The sequence below is a fragment of the Microtus pennsylvanicus genome, chromosome 13 (assembly GCF_037038515.1).
Source record: "Microtus pennsylvanicus isolate mMicPen1 chromosome 13, mMicPen1.hap1, whole genome shotgun sequence".
Lineage (NCBI taxonomy): Eukaryota > Metazoa > Chordata > Mammalia > Rodentia > Cricetidae > Microtus > Microtus pennsylvanicus.
Genome location: NC_134591.1, coordinates 55,957,142 through 55,978,515, shown reverse-complemented (window position 1 = coordinate 55,978,515; position 21,374 = coordinate 55,957,142). Strand labels below are relative to the sequence as shown.

The following is a 21,374-nucleotide window of genomic DNA, read 5'->3' as shown; positions in this document are numbered from 1 at the left end:
GAACCCCACATTTATATTCTCTCCTCCGTGTCCCCAAACCTGAGTGTTCATTCATTAGAGCTTCTTGTGGGAGACCCGGATGGGGAGGACAGGTCCACTTACCCAGGCCAGGCCAGCGGTCTCCCGCCCGCCCACACTGGCCTCCTGCAGTTGCCAGGCAGCAGCTTGCACTCCAGCCCTGTTTCCAGCCCCCAGGGGAATCGCTTGACTCTGAAATTGGTTCCGGGAATACTTTTTGCTCCCACCATTATCCTGTCTTCCTTGACACCCCCTCCCCCCAGCACTTTTTTTTTTTAGACTAAACTTTCTCTGAATTCACCTGATTTTTCCCATCTCCTTTACATTCTTTATGGCAATGGAGAAATAATCACCGCTTCTCCGGCAGGGTGATGGGAGTGTGCAGTATTAACTGTAAATCAGGCAGAAATTGGTGGAAGGGGAAGGGTTTGATGAGGTGCAGAGACATTATATCATTTTAAAGCACTTTCCTGGTCTCCAGTAATCCCCATGTAAATGAAAAGGAGGCAGCGCGCCTCTCTCTCAGAAGCTGCCTTGAGGGATGCAGGGAAAATACTCCTGGAAGGCAGAGGAAAATGGGCTGGGTTAGCGCTGGGCTGGGGCCTGGGCAGGAGGCGGGGAGGCAGGGATGCCCCAGGTTGGACCCCAGCCCCTCCAACCAGGACTTGCAGCACACACTGGATTTGAATCCTTTTGGCTGTGCTGCGACACCTTGGAAGATGAAGACCCAAGCCCCAAGCCATGGAGGGGCGTGGGGAAAGGCGGCCGTGCTCACCGACAGAGGGCAGAGTAGCCCTCTAAAGCCCAGGGCTGTCTGTGTGTATAGTGCGGCCCTTTAGTGGGTCCATTGTCATAAGGACCAGAGGGCGTTATGGAACACGGAGGCGGAGGAGGCGGCGGAGGGGTGGGGATGGCAGGGCAAGATACTAACACCCTGCGATGCGTGGAACACTCTACCCAACAAAGAGTCGCCTCTCCTAAGTGCAACCGGCTCTCCCTCCACGCAGCAGCTCCCCCTGCATGCAGCCCCGACAAAGAGCCTGATCCTCCTGAACAGTCCAGTACCGCAGGGGCCATTTCCGAGGAAGAGAGTGACTGCCCGCCATTCTCTCCCTAGCCTCCTGGCTCCCTTTGAACTTAAGTCAATTTGTTCCCAGTTTACTGACAGCTGACGTCAATGCATTCAGCTACTTGATTTCATCAACTCTAAGATGTCCTAGGTTATGAGGGGGAAGTGCTGTGACCTAATGCTTTCTGGTCACTTAGATTTTTTTTTAAATAAACTTTATTGACTCATTGGAAGTGTTCTTTAATGCTTATTTGATCATTTTATGTCATGGACTACTTCATGTGACAAATTAGCCATCGAATTCCTCACCTTTCCATCCAGGGTTGAACTCGTCTCTGTATCACTTTGCCCCTCCCCTAGACTCGCCAGGGTCCATGTTCCCACACAGTACCCTGAGAAACACCAAGAGAGTAGATGCTGCTGCAAAGACAGAGTTCCACCAGCATCTTTGGAGGTTCCTTCCAAACTCTAGGTAACTATTCTCTATGTGTGATGGTGGCTCTTATTAAGGAATTGCCTTAATTAGGGTTACCAAGGCGGTGATGAAATATTATGACCAAAAGCAAGTTAGGGAGGAAAAGATTTATTTGGCTTACACTTCTGCATTGTAGTCTATTCGTGAAGGAAGTCAGGAAGGAAGTCCCGGCATTCCTGCTATGAGATGGGAGGCAGCGACAAGAGAATCACCCAGAAGCTGTGAGACCAGATTGACTGGAGCACACGGTAGAGCAAGAGAAACAGCAAGAGAGACCTTGCCGCAACAAGATGGGAGGTGAGAACAGACTCCCAAAAGTTGTCCTCTGATGGCCCTGCACATTCCATGGCATGAACACACACAGAGAGACACACACACACACACACACACACACACACAGAGAGAGAGAGAGAGAGAGAGAGAGAGAGAGAGAGAGAGAGAGAGAGAGAGAGAGAGAGAGAAATGAAAAACAAACAGACAGACAATGGAGAATCAGCTGATGGGTGGGAGTATATGCCCAGAGTCCTGAGATGCCTGCCTCAGAGTGGTGCAAGAGAAATGCCCGTGTTAGAGATCTGACAGACGTCTGTAAGCATAAACATAGGATAGACTCACATTAAGTTTGAACATCAAACGATTTTTAGTATAAGTATGTTCCAAGTACCTCATGGAACTGCTTTTACGAAAGAGGACAGAAACAGAGAGGCAGAGTTGAATTAATTAACATCCTGTGTTTCACAGGCCTCCCTCCTGTGCAATCTAATGCAAAGTCAATATGCCCAGTGGCCACCGTGCCTGACCCAGGCTCCTGTGCCTTTGTGGCTGTGGTTGCGCATCACGCCCCCTGGTGTGAGGATGAGCTCAGAGCACAGGCCATGTTGGCCTAAGGTGCCCTGCTCTGAGGTTTATGACCAACCAGAACCATCAGTACTTGGGGTCTCTGATTTATTCCACAGTGTTGTCTTGGGTGAATAGACAGGAATTGGACCCGGCCAAGGTTCTGGAGGTCATAGCCCCTTCCCTGCTTATCACTGGGTTGGGGACTTCCAAAAGAGACACCCAGTGACCACTTAGGAGCTCAGGAAGGCATCCTGGTCCAGTGAACAGAAGTTTCCAGGCAGAGGGAATCTGTGCAAAGCAGCAGAAATGGGAAGACACCAGAAGAATTCTAGGAAGAGAGAAGTACAGTTTGCAGGACCGTGAGATGCTCTGGGGGGAAACACAGGGGAGCTGGTATGGACTCCTGTGTCTGGGGCTTCCTGCCTAGGCGACCTTGGGAAGTTACCTGCCCTTCTTAATCTCAGCTTCTTGGACATGAAACAACTAAGTGCTGAGACTCTAAACTCCCAGACTCTAAGCTGTACTGCTCAAAACCAGTTCGGATTGTGCGTACTTGGTGTATACCTATAATCCCAGCACTTGGAAAGCTGAGGCAGGAGGATTGAGTTCAAGGCCAGCCTGTAAAGCATAGTAAGACTCTGTATCATCAAAACAAAAACACACAAAGCCATTTCTGAAGGCATAAAGATTAACAAAGGACTTCTGAGTAGGACATGTGGACAATCGGGTATGTGTTTAATATTACAATAGCAAAAGCTCATGGAGTACTCACTCAGTGCTCTTTACTTGTTAAAATAATGTCAAGGGCTGGGGAGATAGCATGGGGATCCGAGTTGGGTCCCCAGAATCCATGTAAAAACTGCTAGGCATATGGTACACACCTCTAATCCCAGCATTCAAGAGGCAGAGAGAGTAGGATCCCTGGGGCTCACGGGGTGGCCAGTCTAGCTTGTTGGGGAGTTCTAAGCTAGTGAGAGACCAGGTTCAAGAAAATAAAAAACAAATTAAAGGAAAATTAGTGTAGGAGGATCAACACCTGAGGTTGTCCTCTAGCCTAGACACACACGTACACACACACACACCACACACACACACACACACATACCAGGGCTCACACACATACTCACAAACTCACACACACACAAACATATTTATACACCCACAAAAGTCATGGTGGCGGAGCCAGGACTGGTGTATATGTATAGACCCAGTTGCCATGAATCTCTGTGCCACGGGCACTTCTAGAATGCTGGAGAGACCCCCATCCCTGGCACACATCCCTGAGCCAAGACTTGTCCCTGAGCACAGAAAACCCAGCTAGAATCAAAATTCCACAGGCATCCTAATCCTTGCACGTCCCATTTTAAATGACAAACCAGGCAATTAGGAAGCCCCGAACCCAAATCCAAGCCATATATAAACATCCGGTCAACATCCGCAGGGGTCAGCTGGTCTCAACTCAGGGAGTCAAGTGTCTATTGGAGGGTCTCTGAACTGGGGTCCCCAGGGATGGCAGCCTAAGGGACTAGAGGCGGGCGTCTGATTTCTCTGCCAAGTGCCTGCAATTACAGCCATTCTCCCTGCACTGCAGACTCCTGGGGAGGAGTCATCCGTCGCCCGCTCGCTTAAACTGATTAGGAAACTCTTTCTTCATTCCTGCGTCTTCCCCATGTCTCAGCAGTGTGTAGAGTTGCTGCCCAGGCTTCCGCGTCAACATGTCTCTTAACTATTGCCAAACCATCCTGCATGCCCTTGGCCTTCTGAGGTCTTGACTTCTGCCTGGCTTCCTCTTGACAGACTTCAGTGTGCATCACCCCAGTAGGAGCTGCGTCCACTCGGGTCCCCCATGGGGTAGTTCTGAAAACAAAGTTCTGGCTAATTTCTCCAGCCTCATTCTGGAGAGGGGGTGTGTGGCTCCTCTGGAGATCGGGTTGACATAAGAAGTGCAGGAAGGTGGCCCATTGAGCAGCCAGTGGCCGGTTTGCTGTGATTGCCAGCCCCGTGCTGTACTTGCTAAGAGGATGTGATGGTTTCTCTAGCGAGTTCAGCTCCAGGACAGAATTTATAGAATGCTTCCCTCCTCTTCCTTTTCCTTTAAGTCTCTTTCTCTGTGTTTTGTTCTCTACCTCTGTGTTTTTTAATTTTATTAATTTTATTTTTTTATTGTTTTTATCACAACGCCCATTCATTCTCAAACTCTTGATCTAGAGTGCACTCACATGGGCCAAGCTGCCCCAGGCTTGAGGCTTGGCTCAGGTTTCCTCCCTGGTTAATTCTGGGTGTCTGGGTAAAAGCATATGCCTTCCGGGAGCATGCACATTGCACAGTCAATCCTGGCTGCAAAAGAGATAAATTGACAGAGTGGAGCATCTTTGGGTCTCAGTTCCAAACTGAGACTCAGTCACCACTGTCCGTGTTCCATGGCCAAAGCAAGTTATCTGACCCAGTTTATCCTCAGTGGGGCAGAGAACTAGACGCCACCCATGACAGCTGCAGGAACTGGAGAGTCGCAAGGAAAGGGCCTGACTGGGTGACAGCCATCCAGGGAGGGAGTGGAGAGTCAGAATACCCTGTTCTTACAGCTTGCATCAGAGGAGCTTTGGGCATATGAGATAGTAAAGTGAGGCTCCACCCTTAGCCTGGACGCCAGGGACGGCAGTGTGCAGATGTTTCTAGTGTTGTCTGGGGAAAGGGTAAGAGACACACTTCCCTCCAGAGAACATGTGCATAACTCATGTGACCTCGTGTTTTCCCTGAAATCACTAGCACGACCACCCTGGGCAGAGACAGAACATCAGGGTCTGAGGACCAGAGTGACAAGCTCACTCTCCAGGGACTTGAACTTGTCTAAAAGAGGCCAGTATCAGCAAAGAAAGACCTTCTGCCTTCCACGTCAGTGCTGTGACCAACTTGGTGGCCTCGTGACCTTGTAGCCTCTCTTCCCTCAATTATCTAATCCCAACTCCTTCCTCCCAACCCTGACCTTGACATCGCCTCTGCTCCGTCACTTGCTCTTTAAGCATTTCTGCCTGAGAGGAATAGTATTACGCCTGAGAAAATGAGTTAGGGATAGAGCAAGGGTCAGGAAAGCAAGCCAGACCCTGGGCAAGGCCAGGCGGGGGCCCATGGGAAGTCATCTGGGCTTTGGTATCCAGTTAGCGCCTTCTGCACTTGGAGCTGTGACCGAGTGGCCACCAAGCAGCTGGAAGGGAGCAGCCTCACTGGTCAGCTGGTGAATGAGTCCTAACTGGGTGTCAGGCATGTCCGACCCCACTGGCACCCCTTACCTCCCGGCCAGCCTCTCAGAGACCACCACAGAAAGCCAGAGCTCCAAAGACAGCTGATTGGTCTGGCCCGCCCAGCAATCCTCACATTGTATTCCCATGCCCTGTCACTCAGCGTCCTTTTCTTGGCTTTTGTTTTTCTTTTCAAGGGCTTTGAGCAGGGAGATAAAAGTTGTCCATATTTGTGAAAAGTTTGCTAGGAATCTTGGGGTGGGAGAGAGCCTGTGTTAAATGAAGCACTGAGCACAGACATTTTGGGCACACATACCATGGTGGCCCCAGTTGTCCTGATTGTGGGGACAACCCTCCTACATACCTCTTCATACTCCTTCTCCTCCATATTTTTAGACAAGTTCTCCCAAGCCAGCCGGGAGCTAATGGAATGCTTCCTCCTGCCTCTTGCCTGGCAGCCTCGCTGTTCACTTTGGGTAAAATGAAAAACTAGCTACTTAATTGCCCTCCACGCTCGAAGGGAGGAGAACCCACACTTCCCCTGCAGGAGGCAGACGTGGGCTTGAACACATGTGTGGGCATAGACACACGGTGACCCTTGTGTTCAGCAGAGCCTACAAGTGGTCGGGAGAACTGGCGGCGTGAGGCTGGGGTGTATTGAGCAAGTGTCAGAGGTGACAGTTGAATATACAGATCTATCCAAACTGGGTTTCCGCCCACGGTTTCCCTCCTCACCACCAAGCCCCCTCCTATGAGGAAGCCAGTGTCTTGCCCACGGCCTCCAGGGCCTTGCCTCAGACAAAAACAGAAATAACCAGCAAACCTTTGTCTCTGTGTTGGAGGAGCCTGAACCTTTAGGGCAAGGCTGTTCTTTGACCTTGTCAGTGCCCTGGCTGACAGACCACCTCCCCCACACCCTGGAGATTGGCGGAGAAGCCCCGCTTCCACCCTGCTGGGGGCAGAAGAGCAGTAAGGCAGAAGACAGCTGGCCGACTCATTTTTTATCAGCCCCTCTGAGCGAAGATGCCCAAGCAAAGGGAACCAAGAGGAGAGCATGAAATGTCTCCATGTCCAGCATGACCAGAAATAACAGAGGGTGTATGAGAAGCCCCCGTGAGGTGTTCTGGAGCTGGTAACCAGAGGGAAGATGCCCATTGCACCATCTTTCCTGGTGCTTGGGTCTGCCTAAGGATCCAGAATGAAACTCTTTGTGGGGAGAGATCCCTAAAGAAAGAAGTTGATGTCTACCCCTTAAGCTCTAAGAGACAAGGGTTCAGAAGCAAAACCCTCAATTTTGTAATAAACAAGAAAACCTGTGACTTCAGGTAACACACCTTACACATTGTCACCTGTGTGTGACCTTAAGGCATTTCCACACGCCACGCCCAGGCCTCCCTTACCCATCCTGTCTAAAAGAACCCCGGCCCTCCACTCAACTTTCATCCGTTCCTTGCAGGGTCCATCACTGGCTGACAGCACGCCGTATAGTCAGTGTTTAGCCTTTGTCCTGAGGAGCCTGCTCTGTCCCGGGCTGGACCTGTGCCTAATTGAGAGCCGCTGACGGCTTGAGCACATTGAGTGCTCAATGGCGACACCTGCTGGCAAATGGAATATTGCCATTCAGCTCTATTAAACATTGTCCTGATGAGCCTAAAGGAACCGGAAGGACTTTTCTAGTAAAAGATAGGGTTTGGAAACGCCAGGCAATAGTGGGGGGGAAAGTTTTGAACAGAAAATACAGAGTGAAGAGAGAGCTTAGAGATGAGGTGGACCAGCAGAGAAAGTGGAACGATAAGTCTGGTAAAGGAAAGGGGGACGCAGCCAGGCCTTGACTCCCACCGTAGCCACCAAATCTCATACTTTGCTTTTTACACTTTACTTTAGACCATGCGTATGCACGTGTGTCTGTGAGGGGTTGTGTACACGAGTGCAGGCGCCCTCAGAAGCTGTCAGATCCCCTGGAGCTGAAGTTACAGGAGGTTATGAGTCTCCCAGTGCGGGTGCTGGGAACGGAACTCGGGTCCTCTGCGAGAACACTCTTACCCACCGAGCCATCTCGCAGCATCCCCACTCACTCTTCTGAAATTTGATTTCTCTTTTCTCTTTTTATTTCAGGCCATTTCTCTCCAAAAAAAGTTCCCAATGTAAATAGTGGTTGGGAACAGACAGATTGAAGAGAGAAGGGGCTGCAAGGAATGTCAGCCCATTCTGGCTCACTCAGGATGAAGCCAAGGGGCCAGGAGAGGGTGGCTTGCCCTGAATTTCTCCATTGTTTCCAGGTACGTTGAGGTTGGCCTAGTGATTCCCATGTATTTCCTCACTGCGTCTACCTATGACCTTATGAGCGGTAATTCATTAGCACCACAGTATCCATGAGGAAACCCGTCCAGACTTCCACAACAAGACCAAGATTCACGCCCAAGTCATCCCTGACCTTCATCCACTGGTGTCTTCATTCAGGGGTCCTAGCCACAGAGGATCACAGTTTCCTCTGTGCACATGAGGCACACCACTTGAAACCAAACTGTAGAGCAGAGCAGAGCCTCTGAACCCTAGGATTCTGAGAACCCTAGTGTGGAGACTGTACCCCACCCCCGGACGGACACACACACGCATGCACGCACGCACGCACGCGCACACGCACCACCATAGTTACTGCTAGTATTAATCCACTTTTTGCTGCTGGGTTTATTTAGCTAATAGTTTAGACACTGCACATCCAAGTGGGACAGCTTTGTCTGGTTGACCTCTAAGGGCCCCCTTGGCTGTGTCACAACATGGTGAGGAAGTGAGAAGAGAAATAGCTGCACGCAGAAAAGGCCACACACATGGGGTGTCTGCTCTTCTTATAAACCCCATTTTCACGGGAACTAACTCCATGGGACCAGCATTAATCCCTTCAAAGGGCAATGTGTCCAATGGCTTAATAACCTCTGGGCCTCATCTCTAACAGGTTTCACCTCCCCTCCATACGGGCACCCTGAACACAAAGGGTCCAGCCCATGATCCTGGGGTGAGGGACATATGTCCACAAACATCCACAAAGTCTACCATCTTCCAAGGTGGTTGCCACTTTATTCTTAGAACTTTGATATTCTCTAGTAGGAGTCAGAAATCCAAGACCTCCCCATCAGGTGCCCCTATCTGGGGTCTTTTTAACAGGAAACCTCTGACTGCACCCCTGGGTATGTTTGCCCCAATTCATTATCAAATTGCTTGCAATTATCAAACCGTGCTCCCTTGAGCTGACCTTTAGCAGGAGAACGGCTATATTTAGAGAGAAACCAGGGCTTTGTAATTACCCCCACTCCGATTGCTTAAAGGTCGGCAGCAGACGTGCCAGCTTGATCCGTGGGAAGCGCTGATTCCAGGATCTCCAGATAATTATTCAAAGCAGACAATAATTAGCAAATATTTTCTACACATGGATCCATTCCCATTGCTCAGCCCCAGAAGGGAGCCCAGAGGCTCGCTGGGCCACGCGCCCGCATCTGCGTGACAACAGCGCTCTCACACATCCTTCAAGCTCTATCCGTGGTTAACCTTGCTTCACTGAGTGGCACACGGATTCCCACTTTACAGATGGGGAAACTGAGGCTCCAAGCGGTTCGGTAGAGCTGCCCAGAGTCTGCACTGAATCAAGACTTCAGCCACACCTCCTGATTCCACATCTCTTCTTTCCTCTTGGCTGGGAAAATCACCCTTTCTATGGGTATTTATTAAGTGTCTGCTACATGCCTGGACTTCTGGCCAGCTGTCGGAAGGAAGTGCCTAGCCGTGTGCTTGGTGTCCAAACACTGGGAGAGGGAGTGGGAGACAAATGGGTCTCGTGTGATACGTGCGAAGAAATTTCTCGAGGAATAGTCCCTCAACTCCAAGGCAGAAGTTGAGACAATGAAGGAGAACTCCAGACCGAGGAGGAGAAAGTATATCAAATGTGGTTTGCCAGTGTGCTCAGCACATCTTCAGTAAATAAGAATGAGCCAAACGGCACGTGTCACCTGATCCCGTGTGAAGAGGAATTGAGGATATAACCTATGTGGAGTTCCTAGAAGGGCAGCATGGTAGGGGTGGGGGGAGGGGAGCACTGAGTTCCACTTCCCTGTGGCCTAGATGTCCAATTTATTTCTTATTTATATTTTGATCTTCCATTCCATAGCTTTAAAAAATATACAGACATCATCAGTGCATAAACTCTTTAGGTTTGAGGTATATATAAAGTATTGTGTGTCTTGACTTTACAATTTCTTATTAAAAGCAAAAAAAAATGAAGTCATCAATAATACCTTTTTAAATATTTCCTCTCAATTAACTGGCCAGCCACCAGATTCTAAGCAGAGGAAATGATTATTTAAATCCTAGTGCTAATAGTGATGATGAATAGCTCCTATGATTACTGAATGTTAGAGATTCTTCAGAGGAACCTGTCTTTGTGTTGTCCCCACTGTCCTGTAAGTGGGCCCTGTGACATCACCAAGGCTCCTGCTGTTCTCAGAGGCAGTTCTCCCAAACTCACTCGCTTAGGGCAAGGCACAGACCATGCAAAAGTGGGCCCACAGATCCTAGACAGTCAACTCCAGTGTGGATCCACTGATGAGTGAGGATGGGGGTGGGGCTCAGGAATAGATCAAGAAATGCTGAGCCCCCTCTAATGCAGAGAGAGAGAGAGAGAGAGAGAGAGAGAGAGAGAGAGAGAGAGAGCGAGAGAGCAATTTTAATAAACTCTTAAGATAAAGTCCTCTATAAAGCCATTATGTAACTCTTTAGGGAAGATATTTATCCAGCATTTCAGAAGCACTCATTTACCTACAGACAATATTTATTTTTTCACTTATTGTATCAGTCTCCATTATTCTATTCATTAGTGTGAGTCCCTGAAGACCCACCCTGGCTGCGTGCCTTCCGAGAGCTGGTGCTCATTCACTGCCTCGCAGTGTCGGGCACCAGGCTGGGAGCTGAGGATGTGAGGATGCAGTGGGGAAAGAAAGGCAGGGGATGCAGGGTCCAGATGAGCACAGCTCAATATTGCAGCAGCTGGCCCTGTGTAGACGTGTGTGTGTGTGTGGTGTGTGTGTGTGTGTGTGTGTGTGTGTGTGTGTGTGTTTGAGCATGTGCATCCTGTTCCCAGTTCAGATTCTTCAGATGACATCTGTGATGCTGATGTCTAAGTCTTAGTTTTTCATGGTCATTTTTAAAAATTGTTTTTATTGAGCTCTACATTTTTCTCTGCTCCCCTCTCTCCCTCTCCCCTCCCCTTCTACCCTTTCCCATGATCCCCATGCTCCCAATTTACTCAGGAGATCTTGTCTTTTTCTACTTCCCATGTAGATTAGATCCATGTATGTCTCTCTTAGGGCCCTCTTTGTTGTCTAGGTTTTCTGCGATTGTGAATTGTGGGCTGGTTTTTCTTTGCTTTATGTCTAAAAGTCACTTATGAGTGAGTGCATATGATATTTGTCTTTCTGGGTCTGGGTTACCTCACTCAATATGATGTTTTCTAGATCCATCCATTTCCCCGCAAATTTCAAAATGTCCTTATTTTTTTCTGCTGTGCAGTACTCCATTGTGTAAATGTATCACATTTTTTTTATTTGTTCTTCGGTCAAGGGGCATTTAGTTGTTTCCAGGTTCTGGCTATAACAGATAATGCTGCTATGAACATAGATGAGCACATGTCCTTGTAGTATAATTGAGCATCCTTTGGGTATATACCCAAAAGTGGTATTGCTGGGTCTTGAGGTAGGTTGTTTCCTAATTTTCTGAGAAATCGCCATACTGATATGCAAAGCAGCTTTACCAGTTTGCATTCCCACCAGCAATGTAGGAGTGTTCCCTTTACCTCACAACCTCTCCAGCATAAGTTGTCATCAGTGTTTTTAATCTTGGCCATTCTTTTTTTTTTTTTCTGAACATGAGTCTTTATTGGCCACAGCCACAGCTACTTGAGGGGGATGAAGCGGGAGGAGTGGGTGGCACCGATGCCAGGCCGGCTGTGCTTCACAGGCTTGTAGGTGATGGAGAACTCGCCCAGGTAGTGGCCGATCATCTCCGGCTTGATCTCCACCTGGTTGAAGGTCTTGCCATTGTACACGCCCACCATGCTCCCCACCATCTAGGGCAGGATGATCATGTCTTCACCACCTCGGGCTTCTCCATGGGCGGCGCCTCCTTCTTGGCCTTTCTCAGGCGCTTGAGCAGCGAGTGCTGCTTCCGCTGCAGGCCGCAGTTGAGGCTTTGCCTCTGCCAGGCGCTGTAGAGCTGCATCAGCTGCTCATAGGACATGTCCAGCAGCTGGCCAGATCCACGCCACGGTAGTCCGTTTCTTCTTCTGCTCCACTTCGGCCATCTTGGAGGCGACTCCAATCTTGGCCATTCTTAAAGGTGTAAAATGGAATCTCAGAGTTATTTGGATTTGCATTTTTTTGATGGCTAAGGATGTTGAGCATTTCCTTAAGCGTCTTTCAGCCATTTTAGATTCCTCTGTTGAGAGGTCTCTGTTTAGGTCTGTACTTCATTTTTTATTGGATTATTTGTTCTTTTGATGACCAATTTCTTGAGTTCTTTGTATATTTTGGAGATCACACCTCTGTCTGATGTGGAGTTGGTGAAGATCTTGTCCCATTCTGTAGGCTGCTATTTTGTCTTGTTGACTGTGTCCTTTGCTTTACAGAAGCTTCTCAGTTTTAGGAGGTCCCATTTATTAATTGTTTCTCTCAGTGTCTGTGCTACTGGGGTTCTATTTAGGAAGTTGTCTCCTATGCCAATGCATTCAAGGCTACTTCCCACTTTCTCTTGCATAAGGTTCAGTGTGGCTGGCTTTATGTTGAGGTCTTTGATCCATTTGTACTTGAGTTTTGTGCATGGTGATAGATATGGGTCTATTTTCATTCTTCTACATGTTAATATCTAATTATGCCAGCACCATTTGTTAAATATTCTTTCCTTTTTATATTTTTTGCTTCTTTGTCGAAAATCAGGTGTTCATAGGTGTGTAGATTGATATCCAGGTCTTCTATTCGGTTCCATTGGTCCTCCTGTCTGTTTTTATGCCAATACCAGGCTGTTTTCAGTACTGTAGCTCTGTAATAGAGTTTGAAGTCAGGGACTGTGATGCCTCCAGAAATTCTTTTACTGTACAGTGTTGTTTTGACTATCCTGGGTTTTTTGCTTTTCCACATGAAGTTGAGTATTGTTCTTTTGAGGTCTGTGAAGAATTTTGCTGGGATTTTGATGGGCATTGCATTGAATCTGTAGATTGCTTTTGGTAAGATTGTCATTTTTACTATGTTAATTCTACCTACCTAAGAGCATGGGAGATCTTTCCACTTTCTGGTATCTTCTTCAATTTCTTTCTTCAAAGATTTAAAGTTCTTGTCATACAGGTCTTATACTTGTTTGGTTAGAGTTACTCCTAGATGTTTTATGTTATTTGTGGCTATTGGTAGATTTGCTCTTAATTCATTAAAATTAAATGAAGTTTCAAGTTTAGTTTCTGTCGCAGAAGCTACATTTGGCACATTCCACTTCTGAACGACACCATATCCTGAACAAGATGGTGGAAACTCAGGGAGTTTCTGCTGCTGCACAAACCTCAAGTGTTTGTTTGTAGGGGAAGCAACCTTTTCTCAGGGGAGGAGTTACGTCTGAGGTCACCACAAGCCAGTGGGGGCTGGCAAACGAGGCTTAGCTTCTTAAATAGTTCTGGGGTTTTGAACAATTCATAAATCGACTCAGCCCAGATTAGTCCGAATGAGTGAGGAGGGATAGTGCTTATATTTGTATGGGCGTCAAGAATTTGTTTTAAAAAAGAAAGACTCCTCAGAAGTTCACTCTATGGGTACAGAAAAATGGCAGTGAGCAGAGCTCCCGCTTCCCTGAAGGCAAGGGCATGTGGATGTGTGTAAGTGTACACACTCCTGGAAATAGCGGCTCACTTAGATACAGTCACAAGACGACGGCACACTCATCCAGCAACATACTAAACCACACGTCTTCTACACAGTGATCACACTCGCGCGCACACACACACATACATACACACAATGGTTGCCACAGATACATCCCGCCTCTTTCTGGGGTTGTCACACATGATTGAGCTGCCTAGTTCTGTGGCTTCTTGCTATCCTGATGTAATATGGAAACAGATGGGCCAATTTTTCTTACATTTCCAAGATTCAAGATAAATGTTTGAGAGCTGTGCAGTAACCCTGTCCTCGGAATCCACCCATTCATCCACCACTTAGGAAACACTGATGGAGGCCTTGAGTTGGCAGAAACACGGAGCGGGGGCAGCACGAAGCCACAGAATTCTACCACAAACATCAGACTCAGCCCCAAGAGAGGGAGGGAGCTGGTTCACACAATGTGTCCTTAGCTTAGGACCAGAAGCAGAGGCAATGACCTCACCACCCACCATGCCTCTGCAAAGGAAATGGAGCCATAGGGAATCAGGGAGGGGAGAGAGGCCAATGTTTCTAGGTCCAACGCGATGATAAGCTGAGAAGTTTGGTGATAGACAATGTCTTAGTTTTCCTGTTGCTTTGATAAAAATAATCTGACAAAGGGCTGGAGAGATGGCACGTTAATGAAGAGTACTTGCAGCTCTTGCAGAGGACTGGAGTTTGGTTTCCAGCAATGCCCCTGGGCAGCGCAGGGCAGCCTGTGACTCCAGCTTCAGGGGATCCCGCTCCCACCTGTGACTCCAGCTTCAGGGGATCCCCTCAGACACTTTGCATGCATATGTGCCTACCCACATTTGTACACATACACACAAATAATAAAATCTCTGCAAAAAAATAGTCTTACAAAAGCAATTTAAAGGAGGAAGGGCATATTCGGGACCACAGTTTAAGGGGACAGGCCATCATGACAAAGGCCACAGGGGTTTGAAGCAGCTGGGCACACCACATCCACCGTTAGAACTGAGTGATGGACGCATGCTGGTTCTCAGCACCCTTTAGGGAATCATGCCACCCACCGTGGACAGGTCTCCCCATTGCAATTAATTTTACTTCAAGCCAAATTCACTCAGCCCTTGCCATTGACATGCTCTGACATGCTCAGTCCCCATTTAAAAGCATCCCTTTACTGTGTTCCACAAGCCCCTTCCTAACCTGCTATTACTGTCTGAACTCTCTAAGTTATAGCAAAACTCTTCCAAAGAATATCTTGCCTCCCTATTTTCACTGACCCGCCTCCCCAGGTAAGTGATCCTTGAACCCATTCTAATACGACTTCTGACCACCACCACCCCGACTTCACGGGATGGCTCTCCCCAAGTCACCTGTGGCCACCACCCTGCCACATCAAGTCAGCACCATCCATGTTTTGTCTTAGCAGACCCCAAGTCACACTTAGGGCCAGTCAGTTCCTCCAGCCTCCCTCTGATGCCCCAACCCCGCCACAGACCAAACATCAGGATGGCACCGATGGGTGTGGCTTGTGGCTACTCTGCCAGGTGACTCATGTTTGTGTCTGTGTGGCAGGCAGCTTTAGCTGTCAGCTCAACACAGCCTGGAGTCATTTGAGAGGACAGCCTCCACTGAGGAACTGCCCAGATGGGACTAGCCTTTGGGCAACTCTGTGGGGGTTTGTCTTGATCATTCATTGATACAGGAGGGCCCAGACAAGCAGTTCTAACCTGTGTAAGAAAGCTAGCCATGCTTGGGCTTGAAAGAAAATTTATTTATCAAACAAAGAGGGGGTCCTTCCACGTGGCAGCTGAAACTCCCAAGACAGACGGAGTTCTGCCCATCCCTGTCTGGCTTCATCTTCCTGACCCTGGTGCTCAACCCCAGGCCACGTAGGGCTAAGGATGCATTTGATCCACTTTGATCTTTTGCCCAGAGCCACCTTCACTTTCTCTGCTTTCAAACAAAAGCAAGGAAGGGATGGGGAGAAACTGGGGAGGAGGAGGAGCAAGGAGAAGGCTCCATTCCCATGAAAAACACCTAGCAGGGCCCGGCCCACAGTAAGTGTCCAGTAAATGATAGCTATTATCACCATTGTTACTATTATGAACTGCTGTAGCTCTGCCCGTGGTTGGTCTGCTGGCAGCAGGAGACGCATGCTGGCCCGCTCCTTGCTCCAGATCACTAACCCAGGCTAAGTGCCAGTAATTACTGCTCTGAGGGATACTAGTAACAGTGCCAAGGTCCAGAGCAGTTCCAGTCGGGTGAGTCCAGTAGCCCTGACTCTCTCTGCTCCCGCCTGCCAGGCAAAGCAGAGATTAGCACAACTGTTCATGGGGCAAGGCAAGGCAGGCAACGTGGTGAAGAGATTGTCCCTCTGGTGACCCAAGGAGAGGGGGACCTCCTGACAGGTACACAGAAAACCAGTGCCAGCATACAAGAGGACCACAGAATCCCCATGTTTGGAGTGAGGAGTCCAGTCCAGCTGCACCCCGTGGGAACCCTTTTGTAGCTCCTTAAGACCTATTTATAAGTTTTGTTTTGTTTGTCCCCGCCCCCCCAAGACTCCCACAAGGATCTGTGTAGCAGGTTAGTTCCCGGCTAGGGGCTGTATTATGCTGCCATTTATCCACTTAACTAGGCAGGAAGCTGCCCCTGCCCAATGCCCCCCCCAGGATGCCCTTCTCTGCAGGGCTGCCTGTGTTGTGCAGGCTTACAAGTGCTTCTGTTAGAGGCACGAATCAGCATTCTGGGGGCATCTGCTTCCACCCGCAAACAGACAGAATCATACCAGACACATAGGAAGGTCACAGAAATAGAGACAACTTGTTACAAAAAGAGAAAGGCGCTCCTAAGAATGGGAGTGGGGTAGTGAGCTGGGGAAAGGCACGTGCTGAAAAACGCTGAGCCCCCAGCCCCAGCCCCGAAGGCACCTCAGCCGCACAGGCGCCCCAGCCTCACAGTCAGGGGTCATTCACAGGGCACCCACCTTCCTGTTCAATACGTGTGTCAAGGTGGGGCGGGGTTTCTGGTTCTTGACCACCGTCTTCATTCCCCCCCCCCCCACATACTCCTAGCATGTGTCTCTGTTTAGAAAGATGACCCAACCCCAACCTCCAGGAACCTGTCCATGCTTCACCTGCCAAGCTGAAAGATAAGCGGACGGACCCCAGCGGTCTCTGGGCTGCCATGACACCTCCTGAGGGGTTTTGTCTTTTCTACAACCTCCTGTGTGCCCTTCCTGAACTAGATCATGAGGGTCACAGGTGTGACCAGAAAAAGCGGCATGGGGCAGGGCTCAGCAGTGGGCTTCGGGGGAGTGAACTCCCAACCAGCCTCCTCCTTGTGTGTTCATATCTCCTTCCCACTGGGCAGTTGGGGTGTGGCTGGTCCCCAGATTCCTCCTGACCTGGGCTCCTGAACTCCTGCAAGGTGCTTTGCTGGGGTTGTAGACTGAACTTCTGCCTCCTGGTCTGATTGAGCAGTAAGCCCTTGGTGCCACCCCCTGCCTGCTCCTTCCCAACAAATGCAGATCCAGGAACTTTGAACTCTTAGGCTCTTTCTGCACCTGAGCCTGGAAGGCTCCTTTCCCTTCTCCACAGGCGAATGCGCAGCATCTCAGATTTCCCGTCCCTCCTGTCTTCCTGACCTCTTGCACTCATCCTGCCTGCATTGATTTAAGCAATAGTCCCTCCTTGATGCTCCCAGGGCCCTGGAGCTCTCTGCTAACTTTCAACATGCTTCTCTGGTACCCGCGAAGCTGCTCCACAATGGGGGACCATGGTCCTTTCATCTCTGTATCCCTGGCATCTGCCAGTTAGGAGGCATCACTTGATACTTGTTTCACTAAGGGAATGAATGAGAGTGGACAAAAAGGGCAGATCAAGGGGGAAGGAGAAGGGGACTAGGAAGGAACTGAAACTAGAGATGCGTGGGAAAGAGGAAGCAGGGAATGCAGAGACAGAGAATGAAAAGGATGTACACAGTCAACCCCGGCACATTCCTGCAGCAAGGGATTTGAGTTCCCGAATATCTAGGGACTTCTGGCTAGGGAGACATCCTGGTGGCTGTTCGGTACAGTCATCCTGGCCGCTGTTCGGTACAGGCGGGATCCCCACGGAGGTCGTGGTCGGGGGAGGTGCTGTGGTATTGGAGAAGCCCTAAGTTCTACCAGAGGCAGCTAACATGCCAGGACCTAGCAAAATTTTTGTGTTTCAACTCCATTGCATCCTAGTACCTCCCTCTCCTCCTCTTAGCCCACTACCCCAGCCCTTGTCTGACCTTGAGCAAACCCTCCTCTGACCTTCAGGGGCTGGCTACCTTTCTTCAGCCTCCATTAAAACACCACAGAACATCCTCACCTCTTGATTCCCATCCTCACTCCCCAGTCATGCTTGGCTTAGGATAGAGAAATTGTAAATTTGACTATCGTGTTAATGATTTCAAAGCGATTCCTAGCCTTGGTTCCCCGTGCTGCCTGTAAGCACTCACATGAGATTCCACCCTGGTTTTCAGACAGTGATGTGGTCAAGAGCAACCTGGGCCTGGTTATAAAATGGGAGGTAGAAAAAAAAAATCACATACATGCAGTGCCAAAAAATACCAGAAGAGGGCGTCAGATCCCCTGGTCACAGGTAGCCATGAGCCACCATGTGGGCAGTAGAAACCAAATCCAGGTCCTCTGCCAGAACAGCCAGAGTTTTTAAGTGCTGGCCCCTCTCTCCAGCCTCCATGCTCCTTTCTTGCTGTTTTTTTTTTCCTGCCTGGCAGTTGTAGGATGATCTCTGACGTTTGTTGCGTCCCTCAAAGTCACTTCCCAATCAATGGCAGCATTTCTAGTTGAAGATGTATTTTTTTTCCAACTCAAAGATGATTTTCTTCTAGTATTTCTTTTATTATAGCTCCAGCTTTGTAATGTCCTTTCTAGGTTTCAAGAACCTGGCCCTCCATTCCTGTTTTTGTTGTATTTCCCTGCTTTTTTAAAACATTCTTTTCATTGCCCCTCAATTTAGTCCTTTCTCTCGGGGTGGGGGTGGGGGGTTGAGAACTTCTCAAGATAGCCGTCTAGTTAATCAGGTTGGTTTTCTGAAGCACCCCACTGCCATACATAGCCTCTAAGGGGTTTTCATTTGGAAATCATGACCTTCCCTTTCAAAGAACTTGGTGCTGTTCTCAGGTAGATCTTTTTAAATCAACCTAATGGCATCTTAAGTCTCACTCAGAGGTGTTGACTGAAGTTTCTGTCCTGCCAAGTCCCACAGCCATTCAGTCCCAAAGAAACACACAGAAGTCTACATTAATCATAAACTGGTTGGCCTATTAGCCCAGGCTTCTTATTAACTAATTCTTACAACTTATATTAGCTCATTATTCTTGTCTATGTTAGCCATGTGGCTTGGTACCTTTTATCAATGAGGCGTTCTCATCTTACTTGCTCTGCATCTGGATGATGACTGCAGACTGAGCCTTTCCTCTTCCCAGAATTCTCCTATTCTGGTCACCCTACCTATACTTCCTGCCAGGCTACTGGCCAATCAACATTTTATTAAACCAATATGAGTGACAAATCTTCACAGAGTACAAGACTATTGTCCCACAGCAAATGATATCTCAACAATATGCCTGCCTACACTGGACCTATGGAAATACAACACCACAGACATGCTAACTTGGAAGGAGAAAAGCTCATGGAACCCAACCCCTAAACAAAGAACTCCAGGCAACTAAGGTCTTCTGAGAGCAGGAGAAATAGTCTTCTCCAGGGATAAGCCTCCTAATTGGCTCTCCAATACCAAAATTGTATACATACAGTAACACTAAATGGATATATGTATGCATGTGAGTACATGCTTAACATTAACAATTAAAGAAAAAGAAGCCATAATTTCAAGAGGGAGCAAGAGCTAGAGAAATGGCTGAGAAGTTAAGAACACTGGTTGCTCTTTCAGAGGCCCTGAGTTCAATTTCCGGCAACCATATGGTGACTCAAGGGAGCAGGGTTGGGGTGTATTACATGGGAGGGTTTGGAGGAAAGAAAGAGAAGGGGAAATGATGTGATTGTATTTTAATTTTTTAAAAAAATAAAAATGAAAACTAAGTACAGTTCCTGTATGTGCAATAAATAACAGATTTAAGTGATATGCTGAGATCATCGGCATAGTGACAAAACCAAGCAGCACTTGCCTGGGCCACAAGACAGGAGTCAGGGTGGGGATTAAGTACACACGAGGGTGCAGGGGACTAGGGGGTATGATGGGCAGGGTCTCCATCTCCACTGTGGCAGCAGTTGTATATACAGGTTTCTCCATTTAGATTGATCAAGTGGCTGCAGAGATGGCTCGGTGGTAAAGAGGACTTACTACTCTTGCAAAGGGCCTGCGTATATCAGGTGGCTCATAACAGCCTGTGATTCTTCTGGCGCCCTCTTCTGGTCTCCAAGGGCACCTGCACTCACACAAACACATACCCCCACAAAGACACACATACATACACATAGCTGCAAATTAAACCAAAAGCTTTAAACTCCTCAGATCATACACTTGAAAAGGGTGCACAGGTGTGCTTGGCTGAATGTTACCCATCTCAACCAAAGCTGACTTAGAAAAAAAAGACAGAGCCCTGCCCCATTCCTATGTCCCAAAGCATTAAGTTCACACTTAAAACTTACAAAGTGTTCTCTCATCTTCCTAGTGCCCTCCTCCAGCCTTCAGACACACGTGATCAGGGTCACTTTCACTTCCCAAAATGTCAATCACCTGTGTCTTTGAGGATGCGATGGTGAGGGAAGAATCTATCCCTGTTTAAGAAACACAGCAGTGATGGGCAGTGGTGCACAGCTTAAATCCTAGCACTCAGGAAGCAGAGGCAGGTGGATCTCTGTGAGTTCGAGGCCAGCCTGGTTACAGAGTGAGTTTCAGGACAGCTAGGGCTATGTATAGAGACCCTCTCTCAAAAAGCCAGAGAAAGGAAGAGAGGGAGGGAGAGAGAGGGGAGAGGGAGAGGGGCGGAGAGGAGAAGAGAAGAGGAGAAAGAGAGGAGAGAGAGGAGGGAGAGGGGGAGAGGAGAGAGAAAGTCATAGAGAGAGAGGAAGAGAGAGGAAAAGAGAGATAGAGAGGGGGGGAGAGAGAGAGAGAGAGAGAGAGAGAGAGAGAGAGAAGGAGAGGGAGGAAGAGAGAGAGAGGGATGAGGAAGGAAGGAAGGAAGGAAGGAAAGAAAGAAAGAAAGAAAGAAAGAAAGAAAGAAAGAAAGAAAGAAAGAAAGAAACCCATTATTTTTGGCAGACCCTGTTACTCAGGTCCTAGGGTGTGGAGAAACAACAGAAGTGAACATACTTATAAGGGCCTTGGAAATAGTTGGTTCTCATGAATATCCTCCAGGTTTAGCCACTCGGATATCAGTCCATGGATCCTCAGCAGAACCTACCCTCAGCAGTAATAGGTACCCAAGTGTCTTTGCCAGGATGGAGTCCCGTTTTCTTATTTAAGAACAAGTTTTAAGAATGGGGAGATGGCTCAGTTGGTAAAGAGCTCGTCAGGGAAGCATGAAGATCCATGTTCAGTCCCCAGAGCCCACGTTAACAAAGCCAGGCACTGTGGCATAGACTTAGTTAGAATCCTAGTACTGGGGAGGCAGAGGCAAGGCAGAGGCAGTCCGGTCCCTGGAACTCAGTGGTCAGCCAGTCTAATCTAACTGGTAAGTTGCAAGTCAATGAGACTCTGTCAATGAGATGGTGTCTAAGGTACAACACCCTCCCCCCCACACACACAAGCATGCACGCACGCATGCATGAATGCACATATGCACACATGCAAAGGTCCAAGTTTTAA

General features: G+C 48.5%; 1 pseudogene; it reads right to left on the bottom strand.

The window, feature by feature from the left end:
- Positions 1–11,575: 11,575 nt before the first annotated feature.
- LOC142833854 (small ribosomal subunit protein uS19 pseudogene) lies at positions 11,576–11,984 on the bottom strand (annotated as a pseudogene).
- Between the last annotated feature and the right edge of the window lie 9,390 nt (positions 11,985–21,374).